Raw genomic sequence first — 22,509 nt, forward strand, 5'->3', positions numbered from 1 at the left:
ACCAAATGTGCGTCATAGTACCCTCGTCACCACCACAAAGCCAACATGAGCTCGGAACTGTCTGATACCAACGATGAAGCATCGCAGGAACCCTGTACCAACGGGACAAAATTTTATAACTCGTCTCCTGAGCCTTTGTGGCAATGACAGCTTTATGAGAGAGGAAAAAGCATCTTTGACATTGCTACGAAATTTTAATAAAAAAGGTATTTCCATCACTTTTTTGGATCTTTTGCACTTTTTTGTTTTGCAGTATTATTTATGTTAAAATGAAAGTTGACATCTCAAAGTAAAATTGATTTTGCAAAAAAGATTCACAGCTCTTACAAGCAGATTAGAAAGAAACAAAAAAAAAAAAAAAAAAAACTAGGCCTAGTCATTAAAAGGCCAGAGAAAATTTCTGTAGGAGCTGTGACACGACAACACCAAAATTGGTTGCCATTTAGCTTTCACTGAAGCAGATATAATAGTACTTTCTATCTCTCTTATACTTTTAGCAATGTGAAGTGTTTTCTTGAGTCTTACAAAGGTACTCCGCTGCTCAGTGTTTGGAACAAACTGTTCCAACTGCTGGAGCCTGCGTCGGGAGCTCGTGATGTCATAACCCCGCCCCTCATGACATCACGCCCCACCACCTCAATGCAAGTCTATGGGAGGGGACGTGATGGCTGGCGGGGCTATGACATGACGAGCTCCCGACGCTGGCTCCAGCGTTCGGAACAGTTTGTTCCAAACGCTGAGTAGTGAAGTACCCCTTTAATGTCTTATATTTCCTTTGTGATATTTTTAAAAGTTTTGCTGAATTTGTCTCATTGATGAGTCAAAACAGCTTTTTATCTGCTTTTATATAATCCACAAAAAAAGAGAAGAAGCTTAAACTGCTTCTCAGAGATGGCATTGCTAGTTTTCATGTGACATTGGCACAGCTGCCAATGAACTTTCTTTTGATCTGATTACAGCAGCTGTTAGTTTATAGCCATAGGTTCCATGCTGTGCCAAAAAGTGAAACATCAATGCGGCTCACCTTTACGGAATTATTACCTGCGGAGTACTGCAAATATTTGAAATGTCATTCCATTTGATAAAACCAGTGGGTTGCAAATTCCACTGTGGAAAAACATGTTCAGCACATGTAGCAGCATACTTAACATCATATTTTATAGCATAACAAAATTAGTGATAAGAAGTTGTCACTTTATATACTTAAAGCAAGACTATTTAAAACCCCATTTTATACTGCACATTCAAACCACTGTGAAATGTACATTATGTCAGAGAAACATATCCCAATCCATCAAGTACCACTACTATAACATGTTTCACGGGTTTAATCTAATATCTGTTCCATATGTTTAAGTTTTTCATTTTAACTGGCCTGTGTAGAAACTGCAGTCAGACTACCCTTGAATCACCTATTATGTTGTGTCTCACTACAGCTTAAATGGTAACTCTTGTTTCAACAAAGTTTGCGAGTAACTATAAGAAAGTAACTTATTGGAGAAAAATTCCTCTTGTTCCACTTACCAGACTCTATTTATCCTCCTCCCTGCGTTCTTAGCTGATATTTTGCTCTAAAACTGCTGAAATCTATCTAAAGATGCGTCAGCTCACTGAGGGATTGTTACGGTTTGGCGGAACTGCTAAGTGTTTTTACACTGTTATTTATTTGCAGTCTTTTCTTCTCTGTCTCAAGTTTGCTCAGATGGTTGTCTGGTCTTCTCAGTGCTCATGGTAACTCACCTGTTTGCTATCAGTCAGCCCCCTCTGGCTATTTAAAGTAGCTAGATCCACTTCCTCCCTGTCCTTGTGTTTAGTTCTGACTACCAAGTGCAAACCTCTGACTACCCATCTGGATCCTGTTTCCTGATATTAGTACCTTACATTCACTGATCACTGTACTGAACTCCCCACTCGTCTGACTACCCACTTTTGATTCCTGCCTCTCGCTTCACTTGTTTACTTGTTTACACTATTGGATCTTGTCCTGCATTGTGATCAATATATATATGTTTTAATAAAGTATATTTATTATTTATATTTCTTTCTCAGTCTGGTTCCTAGTCCCTGACCTGAGAAGGCAGAGAGAGGTAGACAGAGGCCCAGAAATAGGGCTACATCTTGTAGTTAACATTTAATCCTACTCCAGTTTTGATCTCACAGCTTGCACTGCTCAGTACTCTTTTACAATATAATGTCTTTCATGCTGCTGCTGTTTCTGAGGATGTGCTTAATAAATTGAAGGTAACAGGAGCTTTTCTTCTCTGTGCAGTTATATATGTAATAGGAGATCCAAGAAAGGGAGATGACTCGCGCTGCCACAAGAAGTGTGTATAAATAGGTAAATTTAATGCACACAAAGGATCCATGCAACGCGTTTCAAAGCCGTTCTGGCTTTTTCGTCAGGCGTGGACGCCTGACAAAAAAGCCGGAGCGGCTTTGAAACGCGTTGCGTGGATCCTTTGTGTCCTTTTATCTACATCTGCGCCTGAACGCTGGGAGCCGCAGCAGCCGCTATTACAGGATTCCTCATCAAGCGCATTGAGTGTTGTGCCTCCATTCACACAACTGTGTGAGTGCATTTTGATTGGGCTCTTCACTATCTCATCCATCAGGTTCCATCCAGGGGCGCGCACCCTGTTCTCTTTTGTACTGTGCAGTTATGGAAGACATCATTGCAGTAAGTCTAGTTTCTACTAACTAGCTTAGGAACAACTGGAAAGAAAAATTTAAATCTGCAGGGAACATTTTATGATGACCTGAAACAGTGCTTCTTCAGTCCTCATATACACAAATATATCAGCATAACCTAAAAAAGTTACTTGAAAGGATAAACATGCTTTAAGAACAAAATCTGGAGGTTCCCTCTGCAGGCACTTTTGTACTTTACCATGGAGACCATCAGATTTAATTTCTTATAGCAATCAAAATATAATGGAAATTGCTAAGAGGGTTAATAAATGAGTGGATGTGATGTTTTATTGGCCACCTACTTTGGGGCATGCAATTATGTTTTTATGTACAGAAAGTACGGTTAAAACCAAAGTCATAGAATGTTCTGTAACTTCTGCAGGTTTACGGTTGCTATGAAATTAAGCCAGCAATAAGCTTTACAGTAAAGACTAATGGTAATTTAACTCCCCTTTGCCTACTTTTTCTAAGAATGTGCCTTAGCTGCCAGTAAACCACATTAAAAGAAAATGTTGTAAAGAGTCAAGTAAACATTTCTACTTGTGGTACAAGCATTTTTTATCATTTCTCCTTCTGCCTGCTGTCTTTTATTCAGTTACGTTTGTTTCAGCAGGTTTTGCACAAACAAGTATTTTACATTGTAAAGTCAATGCAGCGATCAGGCGTAGTTTAAAAGTTGGAAGCAACAAATAAATGTTCTCAGTTGTTTCCAAAACCGATAACTTTTAATTTCACTATAGAGCCCACATTTTAAATACCTTTTCTTAAGTTATAGGAAAACCAATTCTCAGCAGCTAGTGTACCATAGTATAGTTTTCTTCTTCTGCTAAAGATTCCTTTAGGGATAACTGTCCAAAGCTGCATCACCATTGCCCCACTCATTGTCCATGCTACTTCTCTATGCTCTCTCATACATCATGGGCTCCTTGGCCCCCTCACAATATCCACCTCCATGACTGACACTAACACAATGCCTACCACCAGTCCCAGTACCACAGCTCTACTTGATCACTGCCTTTACTTCCACCAATTTTGGTGGACTGTCCTCACACAACTCCTCCTCACTACTATCCTTGTCCTTAGCACCCACAGTGCTTTCTCCTATAAGGCTAGGTTTCCACTTGTTTTTTTTTTTGGGCAGTTTTTGAGCCAAAGCCTGAAGTGTGTTCAAAAGGAACATGACACATAAAGGAAGGAATTACACTTCTCCTCCCTTATGGATCCACTTCTGACTTTGGCTCAAAAACTGCAGTGGCAGTATTCCAAAAACTGCCAGAAAAAAAACCAAGTGGAAACCTAGCCTTCGGAAAAGTGGAACAACTCTGGCATACTGATGCTGCCAACATGTTTAATTGGAATTTTAAGAAATGACAGAACCCTTTTTCCACAGCGTTTTCCCACCTATGTGTGCCACTATGAAAAATTGGCATGCTTCAATATGCAACTTCAAAATGTGTTTGAAAAAATTATGTAAAAAATGTATTTTTTACAATTTTTTTAGCCACCTATTTGTGTGCCACTACATAACACTGTCATAAATAAATACACGCTCAGACAATGGCCCTCATTTACTAAGCTCTTTTTTTTTTTTTTTTAAGCTTTTTGGTGACACCAGGGTTTTGCCAGTATGTACCAGCATAATACATAATATGCCGGAAAAATTCACAAACCTAACCAAAATCAAATAAAACCCTACAAAAGGGGCGTGACAACATGTTGCATAAGAAACCTACATATTTATTTAGGTTTCCTACAAAAAAAAACATCATTCTTTTGGGGAAATAACCATAAAATAACCATAAAATAGAGGATCTAAAAAAAAAAAAAAAAAAACCCTACAACATCACATTACCCAATCGCCTTAATTTCTGGCCCTTTGGAACTTTTTTTTTTTTAAGGGATTTTGCTTGGTACGAGGCTCCATAATTATAATAGAAGAGCTTATTTTTTTAGTACTTAAGTATGGCTCTGTTCACATTATGCGTTTTTAGCTTGCCTTTTTGTTTTAAAAAGGCATGCTTATAATGCACAATGTGAACAGAGCCTTTCTGAGATGGTCCTCCTAAACAGGGACTTTCCAGCTGTTGCAAAACTACAACTCCCATTATTGATGGGATTAATAGGGGGGTTTAGTTTAGCAACAGCTGGAGCCTCACTGTTGCTAAACTGCAACTCCCATGGCTGTATAATCGATACACCCCCAAAAGGAGTTAACTTGCTCAGCAGTGCTAATTAAAGGGGTACTCCGGCTGTCACGCCCCCTCACATAGGCCTGCATTCAGGGGGCTGAGCGTGACTTCACACGGGGGGGGGGGGGGGGGGGGGCGTGACATTACAATGCTCTGGCCCCCGTGATCACCAGTAATTAGACCCAGAGTGAACGTGCTCTGGGGACTGATTCTAATGGGGTGCTGCGTGCAAGATCACAGGGGTCCCCAGCGGCGGGACCCCCACGATCAGGCATCTTATCCCCTCTCCTAGTAAACTAGTGTATTTGCTGGTTTACTGTGACAAAAGAGTAAAATTTCACTGTATATCAAGGTTGCCACAAACCGAACACTTTCTAAGAGTTTGGTGAGTCAAACTTTCAGAAAGCTTTCTCAACTCTAGTTATCAATATATAAAATAAATAAGTAAAAATAGTGCTGACCTGTTCGACACAGCTGTACAGATACTACTAACTGACCTGCATTAGTCACTAGCTTACTTTCTTGACTGAATGTCTCTCAAGGTCCACACATGTCTTATTCTTGTTTTCCAGAGGGTTATCTTTATTACACAACTCGCTAAACTCTAGTGGTTTAATTCTACCCACTGACTAAAGTTATTACTAAATCCACATAGTCTCTCAGGGATGCCCATTTGCAGGTCAAAGGCCTCACACATCCCATAGTGCACCCTAAATACATATCAGTGACAATACCCAGGCTGTGTTGGGATTCTCCAGCACTCTTCCAACTCTGTATTGTTTTCAGAACTTCAGCTGAACGACTTTATAGCTGCTACTCAAGCACAACATCACTGAACTATCCCATATCTACTCTTCACCACAGGCCACAGCAGGTCTTTTATCCTCTTCATGTGGTTTAATCACTCACTTTCCAACTTCACACCAAATAATACCCTCCTTCATACATTGCAGGGGCATGCATATATATATATATATATATATATATATATATATATATATATATATACAGTATTCCCTCAAGTTACAATATTAATTGGTTCCAGGACGACCATTGTATGTTGAAACCATTGTATGTTGAGACCATAACTCTATGGAAACCTGGTAATAGGTTCTGAAGCCCCAAAATGTCATCCAAAAATAGGAAAAAAGTGAGGATTAAAGATAAATAAGTAGATAACTAATATAGATAAAGTAAATCCTTACATATAAAAGTAAGAAAGATCTGCTGGGAGCTGTAAATCACTGTCTGTTTCAGTAATTCCCAACCAGGGTGCCACCAGATGTTGAAAAACTACAACTCCCAGCATGCCTGGACAGCCTTCGGCTGTCCGGGCATGCTGGGAGTTGTAGTTTTGCAACAGCTGGAGGCACCCTCTTTGGGAAACACTGGTCTATGTAGAGGACAGAAGCTTCTTCAGGGTCCTGTACAGAACACATAATGTCCTAAAAAAGAAAAAGGAAAATGGAGCCTCCCTCAACTGATGTACAAAGGAGCAGCTAACCCTGGCATTGGTAAAGAGTACAGAACATGTAATACCTCCCTGTACTGTAGGGGGCACTACCAGACACCAGTCAGTGCATGCACTTTAGGAATACAGGGGTTTTACCAGTGAAATATCCATTCTGATTGGTCGGTTCTTCCAGCCATTGACATGTTTCGCAGATTCCATAGCATTGTATGTTGAGTCTGGTTTCAAGTTACAGTGGTCCAGAAAAGACCATTGTATGTTGAAACTATTGTATGTTGAGGCCATTGTAAGTTGAGGGATCACTGTATACACACACAACACATGACATTTTCTCACCTAAAATACAATGTAACCAATTATCACAATAATTCCATAGCTCTCAAATGCTGTCAGATTGTTGAGTGCCATATGTAGTGTTCTTTGTTGAACTATTTGACAGCAAGGAGCCTATGTACTGTTCATGTAAAGGGACTTACAAGGTCTATACGCACTCCTTCAGTAAATACTGTACATGCCATAGTTCAATGGAATATATAGAGAAAATATCCAGTCATATACAGTAACCTACAGCAGCTTGCCTCAGGCAATCACACTTCAGGGACTAATTTCCTAGACAGTCAATTATCCTAGCTGTACCTTTATGGGTTGTAAGGGGAATCCGAGATGAAGTAGAACTAGTCAAACCCTGTTGAGAAGTGGTCCTGGTCAGAGGCAAATTCATGACCCCCGTGTGGTGAGGCATTTTCTAATTCTACACATTTCCTCTATAAGTCAGTGTAACTATGATGTCTTGGTGATGACCATAGCTGAAGAGGTGCAATAAGCAGGATCTTTAATGTGTCTCTCCTGGATGTGCTTTGCTTGTGTCTTTTAGAGTTTTTTGTGTTGTCTAACCTTCAGCGCCTGTTATTTTTCCCCTTATTCTAGGAAACATACATATGCTTGTGGAATAAATACTTGGAATCATATTGATTAATTGGCATAAGAAGAAAAACATTGAAATATTCTTTTTAATTGTTGTTGCTATCATATTTCATAGTATACAAACAATATTTGGGGAGATTTATAAAAAGCTGTGGGGAGAACAAGTGTTATTGTTGCCCATAGTAACCAATAAGATTGCTTCTTTCATTTTTTTTTATGAAAGAAGAAATATGAAAAATGAAAGAAGCAATCTGATTGGTCGTTATGGGCAGCTGCAACACTCTTTCTGTGAACACATTTTGATAAAACCCCAATTCTGGAAAAAAAAAGGTTCTTTCTCCTGAAAAGACAATTGTGCCCATCTTCACATTTATCGTTGGTTTCCTTGGCCTTTTTCACCTTTCATGAACTAATTTTCAAGCTGGCCATGCACATTACATTAATGACGGCTTAACCTGGCAATTTCTGCAGAAGTGGATGACCATCTAATGTATATGGGGAACTCCTGACTATTCACGGGGCAAATAAGCCAATTGGACTGTTTCCAACAGAGATAAGCCACTGCCATATAAGCATGTTCCACTCATTCATAGCCCATGTAAATGTATCGAGAGTTTGAGATAGATAGGCCTAACAAGGGTTTAGATGACAACTGGAGAGGTCTTTTAAATGGAAATGAAGTTAAAAATCTTATCTCTTCATAGATAAAGGGACAACGTCTTAGATGTTGGACATTTGACCAGCAGGGATTTCCAGAGTCCAATCCATTATAGAATTTTTGCTATTGTGAATATACCAAATTCTAAACAATTGGAGATTTTCCTACCCTTGGTGACGGAAAATATAGATTTTATTCAAGACAGGAGACGAGCATTATGCTAATTTCTTTCTTTACTGATTGAGAGCAGCAAACAAAGAATTAATAAACAGTTAACAAGAAAAAAGTTGAAGCAGTACATTAAGTCCAGTATTTAATCAGTAATGGTACAGTCCAGGTGAATATAAGGACCCCTCAGGGGAAATCCCTCCTCTGTCTTTGATGAAGTGGTAGAGGAGAATAATATAAAGTTTAAGTTCTCTGTTGAAAACAGAATGAACAGAACAGGGACCAATTGCACGTCAACTTAACCCCTTAACGACCAAGGACGTATATTTACGTCCTTGGCCGGCTCCCGCGATATAACGCGGGGTCACGCGGTGACCCCGTGTCATATCTGGTCGATGCCGGGACCAGGGGCTAATAGCGAGCGGCAGTGATCGCGGTGCCGCGCGCTATTAACCCTTTAGATGCGGCGTTCAAAGTTGAACGCTGCATCTAAACCGAAAGTAAAGCCTTCCCGGCTGCTCAGCGGGGCTGATCGGGACCACCGCAGTGAAAATGTACAATGTGTATGGGACCTATAACACTGCAAAAACAAGTGTAAAAAAAAAAGTTAATAAATGTGATTTAACCCTTTCCTTAATAAAAGTTCAAATCACCCCCCTTTTCCCATAAAAAACACCATAAAATAAATATAAACATATGTGGTATCGCCGCATGTGTAAATGTCCAAACTATAAAAATATATAATTAATTAAACCAGATGGTCAATGGCGTACGCGCTAAAAAATTCCAAAGTCCAAAATAACGTATTTTTGGTTGCTTTTTATATCATGAAAAAAATGAATAAAAAGCGATCAAAAAGTCAGATCAATACAAAAATGGTACCAATAAAAACTTCAGATCACAGCGCAACAAATTAGCCATCATACCACCCCATATGTGGAAAAATAAAAAAGTTATAGGGGTCAGAAGATGACAATTTTAAACGTATAAATTTTTCTGCATGTAGTTATGATTTTTTACAGAAGTACGACAAAATCAAACCTATATAAGTAGGGTATCATTTTAATCATATGGACCTACAGAATAAAGATAAGGTGTCATTTTTACCAAAAAACCTACTGTGTAGAAACGGAAGCCCCCAAAATTTACAAAATGGCGTTTTTTCTTCAATTTCGTCTCACAATGATATTTTTTCCCGTTTCACCATAGATTTTTGGGTAAAATGACTAATGCCACTACAAAGGACCCCTTAAGGACTCAGGGTTTTTCCATTTTTGCACTTTTGTTTTTTCCTCCTTACCTTTTAAAAATCATAACCCTTTCAATTTTCCACCTAAAAATCCATATTATGGCTTGTTTTTTGCGTCGCCAATTCTACTTTGCAGTGATATTAGTTATTTTACCCAAAAATGCACGGCGAAATGGAAAAAAAAAATCATTGTGCGACAAAATTGAAGAAAAAATGCCATTTTGTAACTTTTGGGGGCTTCCGTTTATACGCAGTGCATATTTCAGTAAAAATGACACCTTATCATTATTCTGTAGGTCCATACGGTTAAAATGATACCCTACTTATATAGGTTTGATTTTGTCGCACTTCTGGAAAAAATCCTAACTACATGCATATTCATTTTTTAATGGTATAAAAAGTGACCAAAAATGCGCTTTTTTTGACTTTGGAATTTTTTTGCTCGTACGCCATTGACCGTGCGGTTTAATTAATGATATATTTTTATAGTTCGGACATTTACGCACGCGGCGATACCACATATGTTTATTTTTATTTTTTTACACTGTTTTATTTTTTTTTATGGGAAAAGGGGGCTGATTCAAACTTTTATTAGGGAAGGGGTTAAATGACCTTTATTAACACTTTTTTTTTTTACATTTTTTTTGCAGCGTTATAGGTCCCATAGGGACCTATATTACTGCACACACTGATCTTTTACACAGATCACAGGCGTGTATTAACACGCCTGTGATCAGTGTTATCGGCACTTGACTGCTCCTGCCTGGATCTCAGGCACGGAGCAGTCATTCGCCGATCGGACACCGAGGAGGCAGGTAAGGGCCCTCCCGGTGTCCTGCCAGCTGTTCGGGACGCCGCGATTTCACCGCGGCGGTCCCGAACAGCCCGATTGAGCAGGCGGGTCACTTTTACTTTCGCTTTAGAAGCGGCGGTCAGCTTTGACCGCCGCTTCTAAAGGGTTAATACCACACATCGCCGCGATCGGCGATGTGTGGTATTAGCCGCGGGTCCCGGCCGTTGATGAGCGCCGGGACCGACGCGATATGATGCGGGATTGAAGCGCAATCCCGCTTCATATGGCGGGAGCCGGCGCAGGACGTAAATATACGTCCTGCGTCGTTAAGGGGTTAAGGATGAGTGATCCATTATGTAAGAAGGAATAACCGGAAACCCAGAGTTGTAATTTGTTTAGGCTGAAATAAACAAACAAAATTCGTAAATAGATAGGGTCGGGTACATGGGAGGGATAATTCTCATTTCCTGTCTTTAATTAAATCTATATTTTCCGTCACCAAGGGTAGGAAAATCTCCAATTTTATAACAAACAGGAAACTCACATTATGCTTCTTTAAAGCCAATACATTAATGAAAATATATACAATCATAATTCTAAAGTTAAAATAAAAACATAGAAACATGTGGGTCTAAAATAAGAAGTTTTGAATATTGAATCTGATGACCAATAAGCAACTTTCAATATATCTGCCAAAGAGCCACCTGCTTGTCTAACTTTAGTGGACATGGCACTTCTAGTTGAATAGGCCCCCAAAAACAGAAGTATTGATACCTACTAGAGACATGACTTGTCTGAGCCACCTCGCTAAAGTTGGAGAAGATACTGGTAAATGAGGTCTGCAAAAGGAGATGACTCATTGAGAAGTTGAGCGACTCCTAAGAGTTTTAGTTCGTCAGACTTCAAGCATTGAACGTATACGTTTCCTTGATGAGGAAAAGCTGGGTTAAAAAATGTGTAAAGGTTAGTCTTAGTTTGTTTAGTTATGGAAAAATATAAATCTTTGAGACTCTTAAAAGAAATGACACATGATAACATTGTGAGTTTATAAGATAATCATTTTAGTCGTATGGAATCATTATCGCCCCATGAATTGATGAAATGTAAGACTACCGTGACATCCCAAGTAGATTGATATCTAGGAGCAAGGGGTCTTCTATATGTAATACTTTTCAATAACTTGCACATTAAAGGGTGTTTTCCTAATGGTAAAGCATGCACTGGTGCATGGTAAAGACAGATGGCTGAACGATATGCATTAATAGTACGATAGTTTTACCCGCATCAAAAGAATCTGAAAGGAAATTGATGACTTGAGTTATGCAGTATTTACCCAATAGCCACAACACTTTTGTTAAAACTGTTAACATGTTATAGACAAATGAAACCTATAAAACACTTTGTCAAGTGAAAAATACAGAAATATTTTAGCTATAGATGGTACATTTGTGTACACATACAGCTACTGATTACATATAATTTTCATATGTATAATAGCTTGCAAATAGCACCAGTTTGAGACACGGAAAATGATTCCAACAAGACAGTGTAATTGACTAGGGGGTACTAATAAATCACACTAATGTCTATAGTTATAAATGGGGACTTCTGGTGTAAAAGTTTAAGATTTTGCAATCATAATTGAAAAATCGATTCCTCCCAGCTAAGTCCTAAGTGTTCATGTCATGTTACTTGATTAACACAAACCTTTCAGGCATTTATACAATATAACTCCCATAATAAAACCTTATTGCTTTCTGTATATGATAGAGAACATTTGACCATGCATTCCATTATTGCTATGAAATATACAGTATTCAAGACCTCGCAGCCCAATTCCCTCCTGCCAGACTCACAATTTCTCCCTCGCTGTATCCTGCTGCTGTTGCTTTATAACTGTTGTGCTCCTCTGAGCATTGGTAACTATGTGATGTATTGTCTTCTTACCCTATTTTCACCAAATGGCAATTTCAAAAAAATGTATGTATCTTGGTATTCCTATACAGCCCGGGGCACAAAATCTGCTCTCTCATAAAAGAAAATTGTAGCTTCCTAATAACAGGTGACATCTCTGATATAGTGGTATACTTTACTGTAAAAGATGTTTATTGCTTCTGAAAAATGTCTGCATTCCATAATTTTATGGTATAGACCGTGTAAGATCTTTTTTTTTTTAACAGTGTTTAAAGAATGTACACATATTTTGTTCTTAACCTATATTTGAAGCATCTGTGTATCAGTAGCACATACTTTTTTTAATGGAACATGGGACCTGCAAGCAAAGTACCTCACAGGGCTATGTCTCACTCTTAGAAAAGTATACAAATGGAATGTCCAGCATTCCTGGTAAAATCTTTTACTTTAACCTAGGACCAAATAGAAGAACATGAGGGATATAAAAAAATTGATTAATTCTGAGTACAGACAGATTTTTAACAGTGACTCAGGCTATTTACAAATCTGACACATTTTACATTGCCTTCTCTAAGCCTATTAGTTGGCTTAGTTAAGACCAATAATTTTTGGGCACATATTATTCTTTTTTTGGGGGGGCAGTTTAAGCCCTGTCCCCTTTGGAGGCCACACGCCCTTAAAAAGTGGCACACATGGTGCAAATAAATGTCATGTTCACCATGCACGTCAGTATCTAAAAATTGGACACTAATACCATGTGCGTCTTTTCAGCCAAAATTGGCACAGAATGTGCTAAATCCTTTGAATATCAATATCCTCAGTACAAATAATGGACTTATAGACATAGGACATGACAGTCATCCCTGACAGGTGTTTCAGCTATCGTACAGCCCTAAGTTATAGGGAAGTTATAGTCCTATTGACTGAGGGCTGTACAACAACTGTAAACGTGTAAGGGACACCTGTCATGTCCTGATTTCTATGTATGAATTCTTGTTTCTTTTAGTTGGTCTAATAAAGCTAAATATTTTACCAGGACTAATGGACATTCCATGTGTATGTGATTATTGCTCGACCATAGTTGTTTAGAATACTGATAAAAAGAATAAATCAGAGGTAACATATTATTATTATTATAATATTAGTGTTACGCCGAGCGCTACGGGTCCCTGCTCCTCCCCGGAGCGCTCGCGGCGTTCCTCTCTGCAGCGCCCCAGTCAGACCCGCTGACCGGGAGCGCTGCACTGACATTGCCAGCGGGGATGCGATTCGCATAGCGGGACGCGCCCGCTCGCGAATCGCATCCCAAGTCACTCACCTGTCCCGGCCCCCGGCTGTCATGTCCTGGCGCGCGCGGCTCTGCTCCTTAGGGCGCGCGCGCGCCAGCTCTCTAAGATTTAAAGGGCCAGTGCACCAATGATTGGTGCCTGGCCCAATTAGCCTAATTAGCTTCCACCTGCTCCCTGGCTATATTACCTCACTTCCCCTGCACTTCCTTGCCGGATCTTGTTGCCTTGTGCCAGTGAAAGCGTTTAGTGTTGTCTAAAGCCTGTGTTCCAGATCTTCTGCTATCCACATTGACTACGAACCTTGCCGCCTGCCCCGACCTTCTGCTACGTCCGACCTTGCTCTTGTCTACTCCCTTGTACCGCGCTTATCTCAGCAGTCAGAGAGGTTGAGCCGTTGCCGGTGGATACGACCTGGTTGCTACCGCCGCTGCAAGACCATTCCGCTTTGCGGCGGGCTCTGGTGAATACCAGTAGCAACTTAGAACCGGTCCACCGACACAGTCCACGCCAATCCCTCTCTGGCACAGAGGATCCACCTCCAGCCAGCCGAATCGTGACAGTAGATCCGGCCATGGATCCCGCTGAGGTACCGCTGCCAAGTCTCGTTGACTTATCCACGGTGGTCGCTCAGCAATCGCAGCAAATCGCCCAACAAGGACAGCAGCTGTCGCAGTTGACCGCCACGTTACAGCAACTTCTGCCTCTGCTACAGCAGCAACCATCTCCTCCGCCAGCTCCTGCACCTCCTCCGCAGCGAGTGGCTGCTCCCAGCCTCCGCTTGTCCCTGCCGGACAAATTTGATGGGGACTCTAGACTCTGCCGTGGCTTTCTGTCTCAATGTTCCCTACATATGGAGATGTTGTCGGACCAATTTCCCACAGAACGGTCTAAGGTGGCGTTCGTAGTGAGTCTTCTTTCTGGAAAGGCCTTGTCTTGGGCCACACCGCTCTGGGACCGCAATGATCCTGCCACAGCCACAGTCCAGTCCTTCTTTGCTGAAGTCCGTAGTGTCTTCGAGGAACCAGCCCGAGCTTCTTCTGCCGAGACTGCCCTGCTGAACCTGGTCCAGGGTAATTCTTCAGTAGGCGAGTACGACATCCAATTTCGTACTCTCGCTTCCGAATTATCTTGGAATAACGAGGCTCTCTGCGCGACCTTTAAAAATGGCCTATCCAGTAACATCAAGGATGTTCTGGCCGCACGAGAGATTCCTGCCAACCTGCAAGAACTTATCCATTTGGCCACCCGCATTGACATGCGTTTTTCTGAGAGACACCAGGAGCTCCCCCAGGAAAAAGACCTTGATCTCTGGGCACCTCTCCCACAGTATCCTTTGCAATCTACCCCTGTGCCTCCTGCCGAGGAGGCTATGCAAGTGGATCAGTCTCGCCTGACCCAGGAAGAGAGGACTCGCCGTAGGGAAAAAAATCTTTGTCTGTACGGCGCTAGTACCGAACATTTCTTGGTGGAGTGCCCTATTCGTCCTCCACGTCTGGGAAACGCACGCACGCACCCAGCTCACGTAGGTGTGGCGTCTCTTGGTACGAAGTCTGCTTCTCCACGTCTCACTGTGCCCGTGCAGATTTCTCCTTCTGCCAACTCCTCCCTCTCAGCCGTGGCCTGCTTGGACTCTGGTGCTTCTGGAAATTTTACTCTGGACTCTTTGGTGAATAAGTTCTGCATCCCGGTGACCCGTCTCGTCAAGCCGCTCTACATTTCTTCGGTCAACGGAGTGAAGTTGGACTGTACTGTGCGTTACCGCACAGAACCCCTCTTAATGTGCATTGGACCCCATCACGAAAAGATTGAATTGTTCGTCCTTCCCAACTGTACCTCTGAAGTCCTCCTCGGTCTGCCATGGCTCCAGCATCATTCTCCCACCCTTGACTGGACCACCGGGGAGATCAAGAATTGGGGTTCTGCTTGCCGTAAGAAATGCCTCCCGTCTGCTCCCAGTCCCGTCTGTCGGGCCTCAGTGTCTCCTCCTGTGCCTGGTCTCCCCAAGGCCTGTCAGGACTGTGCCGTGCCTCCTCATAGCCCCCGTCCTGGTGACACTCTGCCCCGTGCCAAGCTTCACCCTCTGCCCTCCCTCCCCATTCCCACTCCTGCTGAACTGCCTGCCTTTGAGGAAACCCTACAATCGCTCCCAATGTCCTCGTCCCACGTGAAGCAATTGCCGGACAAAAAAAGGGGGAGACCTAAGGGGGGGGGATACTGTTACGCCGAGCGCTCCGGGTCCCTGCTCCTCCCCGGAGCGCTCGTGGCGTTCCACTCTCTGCAGCGCCCCGGTCAGACCCGCTGACCGGGAGCGCTGCACTGACATTGCCGGCGGGGATGCGATTCGCATAGCGAGACGCGCCCGCTCGTGAATCGCATCCCAAGTCACTCACCTGTCCCGGCCCCCGGCTGTCATGTCCTGGTGCGCGCGGCTCCGCTCCTTAGGGTGCGCGCGCGCCAGCTCTCTAAGATTTAAAGGGCCAGTGCACCAATGATTGGTGCCTGGCCCAATTAGCCTAATTAGCTTCCACCTGCTCCCTGGCTGTATTACCTCACTTCCCCTGTACTTCCTTACCGGATATTGTTGCCTTGTGCCAGTGAAAGCGTTTAGTGTTGTCCAAAGCCTGTGTTCCAGATCTTCTGCTATCCACATTGACTACGAACCTTGCCGCCTGCCCCGACCTTCTGCTACGTCCGACCTTGCTCTTGTCTACTCCCTTGTACCGCGCTTATCTCAGCAGTCAGAGAGGTTGAGCCGTTGCCGGTGGATACGACCTGGTTGCTACCGCCGCTGCAAGACCATCCCGCTTTGCGGCGGGCTCTGGTGAATACCAGTAGCAACTTAGAACCGGTCCACCGACACGGTCCACGCCAATCCCTCTCTGGCACAGAGGATCCACCTCCAGCCAGCCGAATCGTGACAATTAGATTGCAGTAATTTTCTTTAAAACTAAACAAAGAACTTAGCAAGTTTTTGAATATATCCCCCTTAGTATTCTAGGTTTTACTAAGACTAGACAGTTTAAAATTTGCGAGATTTTTTAAAGTGTCTCAGGCTGTTTGAAAAAATAGTGTAGTTCACACTTTGTGCTTAGTCTAAACCCCTGAGGTGTTTTAGTTAAAGGGTAGGGTCGCGTGCCATATTTTGCTGCATATTTTCCTACTCATTGAAGTCAATGGGTATTAAAATATGCAGCTAATTTTTCTACCCATTGACTTGATTAAGCAGGAAAATAAGCAGAATCAAATACGCAGCCAAATTCAGCACGTGTGACCCTACTCAAAGAATGTTTACTTGTTGCAGGTTGACAATTTGGCACAATATAAGACATTCCCCCATTACACTTACATTTAGGAACTCAAGTGTAACCTTCTTTATCTGATACATCAGGGTGATGACTGGGTATTAAAATGAAAGCGCAAAAACTGTAGAACATTGCTTTGTTGTGGCAGGTCCCAAAACGAATGCAAGATAAATACCGCTCATGCATAATATTGACAATACAATCTTTACTCAGATGTGACTGTTCCAGGAAGCAAAGGTTCATGACACATATCTTACAATAGGAAAATAAACACATTTCCCAGTGAGCAGTAATATATGTATATATGGAATTATTGTTTGTGATCCTCTGTCTTTCATATGTTGACCTGTCAATAGCCTTGGGCTGATAAGCAGCCTATTGTTCATAATCTCTATACTTTAATGGACACTTTGAAATCTGGATTCATTTTGTAGAAACTAGATATTGTTACTATATCTCAATATGGTTTGGATAATTCTATTGTTGTGCCTTCTGGCCTGCTAGTATATTACATCGGTTGGATGCTTTCTGCAGCTAGGCATGTTGATTATGGTCATACATCACCTTGCTGCTGAAAGATGTCAACAGAATTTTATTTTTAATGTGTATCTGCCATCTTAACCATTCTCCTTTGTGGTACGTTGTTGAAAATCAAACATTTAAGATAAAAGTTCTCAATTATTATAAAGTCTATTTTAAAATATTCGACTGCCTCTGAAAAGCAGCATCAAGCACTTTCATGCTGCATATCCTCATATATTATCAGACTCCAGACTCCATTCTTGCATTATTAATACTGTTTGGAATGCATAAATACAGCAATTTATAATATAGAAAATAAAAATACAAATGTTCTTTTTTTTTATCCCCGACACTGTTTATACCATTTCCATTTCTACAATGGCAGATATTAGGGGGTAAATTAGACTACATCATTGAATACTTGTCAGCTTATCACTCTTATATATAGCTAATGTGTATACCCAGCTAAAATGTTTAAAAAATATTAAAAATACAGGGAGTGGACTCTTCAAAGCTGAACAATTTAAGAGACCTCTTATGCAACACTAGATACAAGTGCCCACTGCACATAGAGGGGCTCACTACTTTTTGCTATGCAACAATAAGCTCATAATAATTAAATATAAGCATGGTCAGTGAGACCTCACTATATGCCTGTCTTTACTGGTCACAAGTGCCGAACCCAGTCTAGCTTAAAAATTTGGGTGAAAAATTTGGTGAAAGCATCTTATATTCTAATTTTGTCAGGATCAAGTCGTGCAAGCCTGGAAAGGTGGTATGATAGCAAAAGGAAAGAGGAACACATTGTTTCTTGTAATTCAGGTGTTTTGGCACCTGAATTACAAAAAGAAAGTACTAGGGGCATTGAGATGATGTCAGGGTAGCCCAGCATACCTTACAGCTAGAAGCAAGATCCCATGACCCCAGGTTATCCAATCATTGCTTACATTATGTAACATACAACTTACAGGTTAAGCAGGAGGCAGCACAGGGGTGGGTTTAAGAGGCCACCATCTTCGAGAGAAAGCTGTGAGAAAGCAGTTCACAGGAACTACTGATCCCAGAAAGTCTTCACAAATCCAATTGAATTCATGTTGAGCATAGCATTGAGCAGTGAGCTGACCTCAGACAGTAACCTGTCTGGGACACGTCCTTTTGTCAGGGTCATATCCCCCTGACAAAAAGGACGTGACCCTGACAAAAGGGCATGTCCCAGACAAAAGGGACAGGTTCCTGACATTTACTAATGTTTCCACATAAAATGTGGCCAATTTGATCGCTGGAAAACCCAATGGCTCAGAACAGATGTAAAAAAAAAAAAAAAAAAAAATACAAACAACGAAATGTAGGAAAAAGCAAAATGTAGAAAAAAGTTTGAAAATACCATGGAAAAAATATCTGTAGCAAAAAAAAAAAAAAAACGACACACATTGAAAACTACACTCTACTATTAGTAAATCAACCCTATAGTGTTTAAACCTGGGTTTAATATAAATATGCATTAAAGGGGTACTCCGGTGCCATATATTTTATGGTAAAGTGAGTGATGGCATTACAACGGACAACTGGTTGCGCAAAAAACAAGCCCTCATATTAGTCTGTGGATGAAAATATAAAAGAGTTGTGATTTTTTAAAGGCGAGGAGGAAAAAACAAAAATGTAAAAATTAAATTGTCTGCATCCTTAAGGCCCAAATGGGCTGCATCCTTAAGGGGTTAACCCCTTAAGGACACGCCCAAATAAACCTGTATGCCCTGAAAGACCAGGCCTGTTTTTTTCAAATCAGGGATGTCTGTCTTTATTATAGAATAACTCTGGTAATGTTTTAAGTAAAAGTTTGCCGATATAATTTGTAGTTTTTTTTTTACAATGCAAAAAATCATGAATTCTTTTTTTTTTTAATTACGATTTTTTGCAATTTTAACACTAATAGGTTGGATATATTTATACATACTGACCAAATAGCTTATTTTGACAGCATTTTTCTTGTTTTTAATTAACATTTTAAATTAACTTGAAAATTTTAAAAGTACATCTTTTTTTTTATGTGCTATGCAAGGTTTGCAGAAGTTTGAAGGTAGAAGAACATAGGAACCCCCCCCCCCCCCCCCCAATGACCCCATTTTAAAAACTAGACCCCTCAAGGTATTTGCTAGGGGGTACAGTGAGTATTTTAACACCATAGTTTTTTGGCAGGAATTATTACAAAGTCAGTGTTAAAAATTAAAAATTTAAATTTTTTCACAAATGCATCATTTGTGGGGCATATTTTTTGTACATCACTTCTGACGTTGCAAGAAATGCACCTTTTATTTTATTGAGCTGCTCGGCCCGTGTTTGGAAATATCCCCGCTTAGGCCATATTTGGTTCCTTGGCGGCGTGGTAGGACTCAGTAGGAGAGGAGCGCCATTTAGCTTTCAGGGCATCAATTTAGGCCGAATGGATTATTGGCTGCACTTCAAGCCTGCAAAGGGTTTTAGCTGCCAGAACCATATAAAACCCCCACAAGTGACCCCATTTTGGAAACTATACCCCCTAAAGTATTCATCTAGACCAAAAGTGAGTATTTTGAGTCCTTTTTGTGTGGCTGGAATTGATACAAAGTCAGTGAAAACATTTGTTGTACATTGCATCTGAAAAGTAGAAAATGCGCCCCATATTTTATTATGCTGTTCATCGCGTGTTCGGTAATACCCCGTTTAGACCATATTTGGTTGCATGGCCACAACGGGGGGACCCAAAAGGAGAGGAGCACCATTTGGCTTTCAGGGCATCATTATATGAATAGTCCCCATTCATACTGCGTTTCTGCAGTATAGGTGTCCGTTGTCATGTCAAAAAAGGGATGCCAATGTATATTGTACCGTCTCATTCAGAAATGAATGGAGCTGCTACAGTATACGTCAGCATCACTCTTTTTGACATGATGCTGACGGATACCTCTAACACTGCGGAAACGCAGTATGAATGGGACGCAGTGTAGGGTCACATAGAGCGCATCCGCAACATATTTCACACTGCAGATGCCCCCCAGCAGTCACAAGGGCGAGATCACTGCTGTGGCTGGGTAGCTCAGTGTGTCCGCTCATGACTCCGCCGCTATTAGTGGACACACAAAGCTACCAAGCCGCAGCAGGGAGCTCATTATTGTGACTGTTGGTGGGCATCCGCAGCATGTAATATGCTGCGGATGTGCGCCGTGTGATACTACACATTATACATTTTTATTTTTTATTATATTTATTTAATAAATGTGTTTTTATTATTTTTTTACACTTTTTTTTACTTTTTTTTACACTTTTTTTACTTTTTTTTTACTTATTGTTTTTATACACTTTTATTTATTTTATATTTTTTTCACTTTTTTTTTAATGCTTTGGAATACTTAGTATTCCAAAGCATTGCAGATATATGCTGTCTGCTAGTTTTACAGTAGCAGGCAGCATATCAGGACGTGCCTCTAGCACATCCTGGCAGGCAATATCCAGGGCAGACCTGGGGGTCTTTGTAAAGACCCCTGGCTTCCCAGGTAAGCAGCAGCACCCCGCGATCGTTGCGGGATGCTACAGGAGAGAGACAGAGGGAGCCCCCTCCCTCTGTCAAAACTCCTTACAGCTCGCGGTCACTTCCGACCGTGGCTGTAAGGGTTAGACTGCCGGGACCAAAGTTTTCTTCGGTCCCGGCAGTGCGGCAGGTCCCCGCCCGCTGGGGATTACACACAGCACCCCGCGATCGTGCTGCAGGGTGCTGCAGGGAAGACAGAGGGAGCTCCCTCCCTCTGTCATAACACTTACAGCCAGCGATCATTTCCGACCGCGGCTGTAAGGGTTAAACTGCCGGGACCGAAGTTTACTTTGGTCCTAGCAGTGCGGCAGGGTCCCGGCTGTGTGTTACAGCCGAGTCCCTGCCGCGATCTCGTGGGTGCACTGGGCAGCATTCATGAGAACCATGGACGAGTATACACGTCCTGGTGCGGGAACGTTCATCCTGCTTGGACATGTATACATGTCCATGGTCATTAAGGGGTTAAATACATAGTAAAGATCCAAAACAATGGGATTGGTGATTTCTAAACAGATGTGATAACACAAGCTAAAACATTCAATTGTTATATATGCACCTTTTAATATGCTAACCATAAACAATTTAGCTCTGAAAATCCTGTAAGAATATCAGTTCATAACAACACAAAAACGTTGCTTAACCATCCAATGGACAAAACATACCTAAACACCATGCCTTTTAGAGGTAAACTATGCCTAAATGTATAAAAGTGGATTGAACTAAAAAACAAATGCTGCCGTCAGCTCCATACGGGTTACATGCTCCCCCTTTTAAAAAATACTTGCCTTCCAGTGGCAAGCCAGGAGGCTTAACAAAAAAATAAACAGAACTAGATATGGCATACATACATCCCACATACAGTACATACTAGCACAGTAACACAGTATCTAGCTAGCTAATGATCTAGGGCAAAGGGCTACTTACATTGACCCCTTCAGCTAGTGCATGTAGCAAAGTGGTCATTTTAGATGCTGCCTTTGTCAGTGGGGCATAACTGGGCTATCTTATATTATCATAAACTAGTGGTTTTTGCACTCTAGTGCTGCGTCTCAGTTCTCGCTGTGGGATGGAGTCTTAAAACTGTGACTGTGGAACTTCAGCTTCTACCCTCAAACTAGAGTCTCTAGTCTCTAGGGGAGTTCCAGGCAAAAAACCTGGACATTCTGGGTTCAACCTTGGAGAACTGTATGACACAGGAGGGGTTCCAGGACTTTGAGACACCACAGGAGTTAAAGGAGGCAATTGCTACATTTCCTCAGATGGAGATGACTACCACTGATTCTCTGTACTAAGAGTTACTGGGCTCTCCTCTGCCCCGTTTCAAGGACTCTCTGTTGGATTTTCCTCCTTCACTACTCTCTTCCTTTTCAACAGTATACACCACTGGAAGCAGATGGTTTCTATGCCAAGACTTTATTCACCCTCCTGGGCCCTTGATGTTGTATACTGGCAGTCCTTCCAGTTTAGACACAACTTCAAACAGGTTATCTTTCCATCTGTCAGCCAGTTTGTGCTTTCCGCTCACTCCTAAATTTCGGACAAGAACTTTATTTCCTGCTCGAATCTCCCAATGTCTAACTTTAGCATCATACCTTCTTTTGTTCCATTCTGACTGTCAGGATTCGGCAGGCTGGAGGTGGATCCTCTGTGTCAGAGAGGGATTGGCGTGGACCATGCCGGCGAACCGATTCTAAGTTGCTACTGATATTCACCAGAGCCCGCCGCAAAGCGGGATGGTCTTGCAACGGCGGTAGCAACCAGGTCGTATCCACCGGCA

The sequence above is a fragment of the Hyla sarda genome, chromosome 3 (genome assembly GCF_029499605.1).
Source record: "Hyla sarda isolate aHylSar1 chromosome 3, aHylSar1.hap1, whole genome shotgun sequence".
NCBI classification, from domain to species: Eukaryota; Metazoa; Chordata; class Amphibia; order Anura; family Hylidae; genus Hyla; species Hyla sarda.